Genomic DNA, 6,616 nt, shown 5'->3' with positions numbered 1-6,616 from the left:
TATATATTTGAAGATCGATGATTGACTGTGTGTGATATTAAAAAGAAGATGGTCCGGGTGATGTCAATGAAAAAAAATTAAATACTATTTAATTTTTGTCATATTAAAGTATGAGCCAACATTTTGCCTCACATTACGGGGCTCCATTAGGGCTGCCGATAGAAGACAAGCACGAAAACCACATATTTCACACACAAATAATTTTCGTGCTCGCCTTCCATATTGAGCCCTAATGAAGCCATGCAACGTGGGTCAAAACGTTGGCTCTTACTAATTAGTTTTGTAATCATTTAAGTTTTTTTTATTGTTATGTTATTACGCATTCCATCCCCCACCATTTTCTTTATATTTAAAAAAATTCAATCATTATTTAGTATAATTTTTATTACATATAATCACAATAAATTATTCAAAATGAAACGATTGAATTCAAATCGTTGAGAACAAGATTTAACCAATGGCTCGCACAATGAAAATATAAGGCAGTTTCGCAAATTTCATCTCTGATGATTTTTTGGACTCCACCATCATTCCCCGCCATTACCTTACTAATTATAGCCTGTTTGCAGAAAGAACCTTCTATCAAATAAGTTCACTATTATCTTTCTTTTTATTTCTTGGGTCTCAGATGGCGGCTCCCCTCTGCCTAAGCCCTTGATTGTTGATTGTTTAAAAAACATTGCCAAATACATTGATGTTTTTCAACATCCATTTTTAGTAAAATTAGGTCTGTTCCAACGACAACGCAATTAGAAGTGGTTGCTGGAACAAGGGATGCTATATCGACTAAAATAAACATCGATGATTTAAAATATCAATGTTCTTTATTAAAATATCGTTGCTTACAAAACATTGCCAAATACATAACATAAGGTCTGTTCCAACGACAAGGCAAGTAGAAGTGGTTGCTGGAACAAGGGATGCTATATCGACTACAAAAAACATCTTTGTTTTAAAATTTTAATGTTCAATATTAAAATATCGTTGTTTACAAAACATTGCCAAAAATACATCAATGTTTTTGCACATCCATTTCAGAAACATAAGGTCTGTTCCAACGACTACGCATAGTGCGGACAGTCAGAAGTTGTTAGAACTATTGATTATATTATCATTTTTATTATTAATATACAATTACAAATAAAAATGATCACATTGTGGTAATTTAACAACATAATAAGTTCTAGATAGTCAGAAGTCGTTGTTGGAACAGACCTAATGTTCCTGAAATTGATGTTCAAAAACATCGATGTATTTTTGGAAATGTTTTGTAAGCAATGATATTTTAATATTGAACATTAACATTTTAAAACATCGATGTTTTTTGTAGTTTATGTCGAATCTCTAGTTCCAGTAACAACTTCTGACTGTCCAGAAAATGCGTTGTCGTTGGAACAGACCTTATGTTTCTGAAAGGCATGTTCAAAAACATCGATGTATTTTCGGCAATGTTTTGTTAGGAACAATATTATAAATCATCGATGTATTTTGTTGTCGATGTCGGATTGTTAGTTCAAACAACCACTAATTATTGTCGGGAGCATAGTAAGTGTTTTTCCCTCCTAAACCCAGTTCCCGATAGTCAGAAGTGGTTGTTGGAACAGTCCTATAATTTATCTTTGTCCCGTTGATAGCGTGAAATTAGGAAGTACTTCCTCATCCCACCACATTGTTGATAGGAATCTGTTTGTACAGAGGCCGCTGGAATAGAAAAGGACAGTGGATAGAATTTTTTGGTTCAACAAATGCATACAGTACAAGAGCCCAAGAGGATAAAAAAGTCAGTTATTTCACCCCGAGTTTTGATTACTTTAAGAAATACTATGTATAATTACTAGTAAAAATTAATGAGTCAGTCAAGTATACGTAGGGAGAATACAAAATGGCGGCGGTTTAAAGAAGTTAAAATAATTAATGATTAATTCGGAGCTCTATATCGTTAAAACTACCAACTAGAATAGAAAATCTAAGAGAACATCATTTAAAGTAGAGTAAATTTGATAAACTGAAAGCCCTAATAGGGCTATTTACGTTCAATAGTTTTCGAGATATAGCTTTTTAAAAAGTAATATTTCATGAAAATGTTGTACAGAATGTACTGAAAGATCAGAGTTACTGAATTTATTTTGAAAAATCTCTATCTCTAAAACCATTTGACGTACAGATGTATATTAGCATTCAAATTAAACCTAGTTTAATGTGCCATAAAATAGTTTATGGCATTTTTCATCGTAGGAGTAGTATTTTTAATGATATTTGCTAAAATAAATTGATTTATAGTTCGGAGAAATTTTCATTTGCCAAATTTATATTCATATGTGAATATCATAAAAATTATTACCCCTACGGAGATAAGTGTCAGGAACTACTTTATAGTGAGGGTAATTTCCTATATTTTGAGTGGTGGCAGACATATGTGCGTCTTATGGGGCTAGAGATATATTTTTTCAAAAACCAAACATTTTATATGAACTACTAGAAATTACATTTTGTGAATTTATATCGTCAAATATCATAAAAACTAGTACTCCTACAAAGATGAACGTTATAAACTATTATAGTCAATTTAACTAGCTTTAATTTAGGTGCTGGCAGACATCTATACGTCCTATGGTTTTTGAAATAAAGTTTTTCTTAAATCAAACTTATTGTCCGAGCAACTAAAAATCAATATATATAACCAAATATCATGAAAACTACTATTCCTACTAAGGTAAAGGTCATAAACTACTTTATAGTTCATTAAACTAAATTTAATTTGAGTGCTAATAGACAACAATACGTCTCATAGTTCCTGAGATATAGATTTCTCAAAATAAATTAAATAACTATTAATCATTTTAAGAAATATTGCTTTTTTAAAAGCTATATTTCGAGAACTATTGGTATTGGCTATTGGTTATTATTAGGGCTAATATTTAATATTTTAATTTACTCTCCTTTAAATAATGTTTTTAAAGATTTTCTAGTGTTGTTGGTAGTTTTTAAGATAAAGATCTCAGAATGAAAAATGAATGTTTTTTATGGTTTTTAAACTGCCGCCATTTTTTATTCCCTCTACCTATACTTCACCTATACTCAAAAATTGGGGTGAAATAACTGCCTTTTTTCCTTCCCGGCTCTTTACTTCCCGGCACGTTACTTCTCATTACTACAAACACCCTTATTGCCGAAAAGGCTGGGTAAGGTGAGAAATAAATAAAATAAAACAATAAACAAATGTAAGTTTTTACACAGTTGTAACACGGATAATAGCTTTAACAAATTATATTTATTCTATAGCCAATTAATATAATCAATTAAAATATTACTTTAAAAATATATAATGTTCCGTACCTTTATTAACTCATTTAAGGAGCCCAGCACAATGATAGAAAGTCAATATAAGTAAGAAAATGTTTTAATGGAAAAGTACTCATACAATAGAATATACTTCTTGAATGCAATATTTGAAATGTTGAAATTGTTGGCTTGAAGGTTGCTAGGATACTTTATTCATTCAATATTGGGTTCTATTTTTTGCAAATTTTTATCTAATCAGTATTTAATCTACCAATAAATTAATTTAAATATTCCAAACAATTTTTAATTTATGGATTAATTATATGTTGTCAATGGAAGCCTAATAGATAGTTAAACCAGTAAAATATGGATAGTATTAATTTTGTTTATAACCTTGTTCTTCAGGAAACTTTGAAGTTACAAGCTGAATCTTATATTCGTACGTAACTTGAGATTCAAATATCTTCCTACGTTGCTAAAAACTTCCATTTTCAAAATGCAACTATACCCAATTCTACCCTTTTGTCCAAAAATATTATAAACAATTTGAAAGAGGATTTATCATGAAATATGCTGGGAGTTTGACTCAGAAAACAATTTTGGCACGATTTCAGAAGTTTGATGAAAAAAAATATCAGGGCTAATACAGATCTTCTTGAGCTGAAGAGTTGAAGGTTTGTTTTTGATCTTAAAAATTTAATTCGATCAGTTCATTTCTAGGGATTGGAGAAAATTTATGTTATCAACAGTCTGAGCAATCAAAAGTTGAGTGTAGAAGAAATTGCGGCTACATTTATGTGAATGAATTCATTCTGTTCATAGTGCCGATTAACTTTTTAAAAAGATATGGGTTACTCTTTATCTTCCAAATAAAAACATATAACTCTTTTTTAAATACTATCTAATTAATATAATATTTTTGTGATAATAAATACTCATAAATCATTATTTGTAACCATTTAAGTCATTTCGTAATTTGAAAAATATAACAACGAATTATTTTATTTACTAACGTTAAAACAGAATACCCATGGGCGGATACCTTGTACGAGTTTAATTACACAAAAAGGCCATTGTTGTTTCAATAATTCATAGATCTTGCCAAATGTTCGCCAATCTTAATCCTGTTAAATTCAGGCATCTTCCGGGCATTAGTGTACATTAAAAATAATTGGTGTTAAGGCTTCAAACACATTGTCATGGAAACCATTAAAATCGTTTCGTAATTATAAAAATTTACCAGAATTTTATTTAATAAGCCACACCAAAATTTTATGTATGTGGTAGGAATTCATTTTACTTTGCACTACTTAACTCCGTTTTTCAACTGTCCGAGAGTCCAAATAACCATGTCTTACAAAAATATGTGTTTGAACAGCCTAGTTCAAAATCAAAATACAGTACGAAACTGAAATTAAATATTTAGGGCATTTGCAGATCTGGGATATTACAGTAACCTTTTCGTAAAAATCGAAAAAAAAAAAAGGGATCGATTAGAGAATCGAGAAACTTTTTAGGATTTTCTTAAAACACGGCACAAAAGATTTTGGTTAAACAGATAAATTAATTTACAATTAAATGATATTTTCCTCATTGAAATGGTTTAACAGAGATTTAATGTGGAATGAGCAAAAAAAATTCATCCATCATTCAATTTTCTTTGTTTGAAATAACCATTTTACAATTCAACCAGCAATAAAAATTAATAAATATAAACTAGGATTAAAAGATTTGTTGATGGACTTAAGAATATAAGAATAATAATATTTTTTCCAGATAAAAAACACATTTACGGAAATAAGAGTAGTGATGTAGATGTTATATATATTCTGTTCTTATATATTAGAAAGCAACAGATTAAAAAAAAAAAAAAAATATTCACAGAAATTCTTAGAAGCTAATGGGTAATAACATGGACGTAGGCAGTGGGGGGGGGGGAGGCAAAGATTATTGGAACTCAAGAAAAGAAAATAGTGAACTTATTTGATACACGGTTTCTTTCTGAAAACATGCTGTAATTGGGAAGATAATGGAGTCCAAAACGTCATCAGAGATAATTGCAAAACTGTCTTACATTTTCATTATGAGAGCCATTCGTAAACCTTAAATTCAGTCGTGTGATTTTCAAAAATTTATTGTGATTAGGGGTATTAGAAACTTAAAAGGTAATGATTTAACTTTATGAATTAGAAATAAAATGGCGTGGCTATTTTTTGGAAAGCAGAATTAGATATCTTTCTTTTGGAATGGAATGTGTATATATATATATATTTTGTATTAGATGGATGATGTTTTATTAGGATTTCTAGTGTTATAGGTAGTTACAACGATTAGAGCTCCGAATGAAAAATAATTCTTTTAACATTTCAAATTTTAACCATTTTCTATTACCACTAACTATACTTAGCAGACTCATCAATTTTAATTATATGTAGTTTTCGTTAAAGTAATCAAAAATTGGGGAGTAATAACATTTTTTTCTCCTATTGGGCTCTGTACTATGATTTATCTCATCTAAACAGAGTTGTAATGATAAAATAAAAGATAATACTGCTTTTTCGAATTCATTACAGTGTTTCCATAATATTTAATTTACCTAAAAGGAAGAAATTTCAATAGTCAGTGTCCAAATCTTCAATCCCAGAAATTTCCAAGTTAGATAGATAGTTATTCCAAAAATAAATAGTGATAGTGTATTTGACCCACTTCTGTTTTTTTTAATAACAGTAGTCGAGGATAAGTGGACAGCATACGGTAAAATTCCATCCCCTTTAACTTAGACTTCTGGAAGATGTGGAAGAAATTTAGAAAAGTATTTTATATGACTTATTAAAGAAAAAAAACTTTTTTAGTACTTACGCGAACAAAGTGGTATGCAAGATAGCATGACTGACAGAATTATTGTTGCCCGCATAATATGTATATATCTCAGGGATCATTGGACTTACTGATGCTTGCCAGCAATTAAATTAAACCTAGCTCAATGTGCTATAAAGTAGTTTATGATGTTTATCTTTGCAGAGGTTATAGTTTTTATGATATTTTCAAAGGATTATGAAATTTGGTCCGAACAACTAGAAAACAGTTTATTACAGCAAATATAAAACCTACTATTTCTACGATGATAAACGTCATAAACTACTTCATCGCCATTTGAACTTGCTTCATTGTACGAGCCATTGGTAAACCTTGTCAACGGTTTAAAGTTAGTCGTTTGATTTTCAATAATTTATTGTGATTATAGGTAATACAAATTTTAATAGTAATGATTAAATTCTATGAAGTAGAAATAAAATGGTGTAGTTATTTCTTGGAATGCGGAATTAGATATCTT

The 6,616-nt window shown here is 29.6% G+C and overlaps 1 long non-coding RNA gene across 7 annotated transcripts in view; it reads right to left on the bottom strand.

Annotated features, from left to right (window-relative positions):
- LOC106685411 (uncharacterized) overlaps positions 1–6,616 on the bottom strand; it is a 23,197-nt gene that overhangs the window by 13,600 nt on the left and 2,981 nt on the right. The window contains exons 1-2 of one of the 7 annotated variants that reach the window (XR_001343842.3): positions 6,142–6,504; positions 5,879–6,066 (exon numbers count right to left, since the gene is read on the bottom strand). The exons of 3 other annotated variants lie outside the window; for them this stretch is intronic. This is a non-coding gene — a long non-coding RNA (uncharacterized lncRNA). Of the gene's footprint in view, positions 1–5,878; positions 6,067–6,141; positions 6,505–6,616 lie in introns of those variants that run through there. 3 more of the 7 variants (XR_001343841.3, XR_001343838.3, XR_001343840.3) reach the window with 3 other exon arrangements.

Source organism: Halyomorpha halys, unplaced genomic scaffold (assembly GCF_000696795.3).
Source record: "Halyomorpha halys isolate HHAL.00 unplaced genomic scaffold, Hhal_1.1 Scaffold691.1, whole genome shotgun sequence".
NCBI lineage: Eukaryota > Metazoa > Arthropoda > Insecta > Hemiptera > Pentatomidae > Halyomorpha > Halyomorpha halys.
This window is presented reverse-complemented; position numbering and strand designations above follow the sequence as displayed.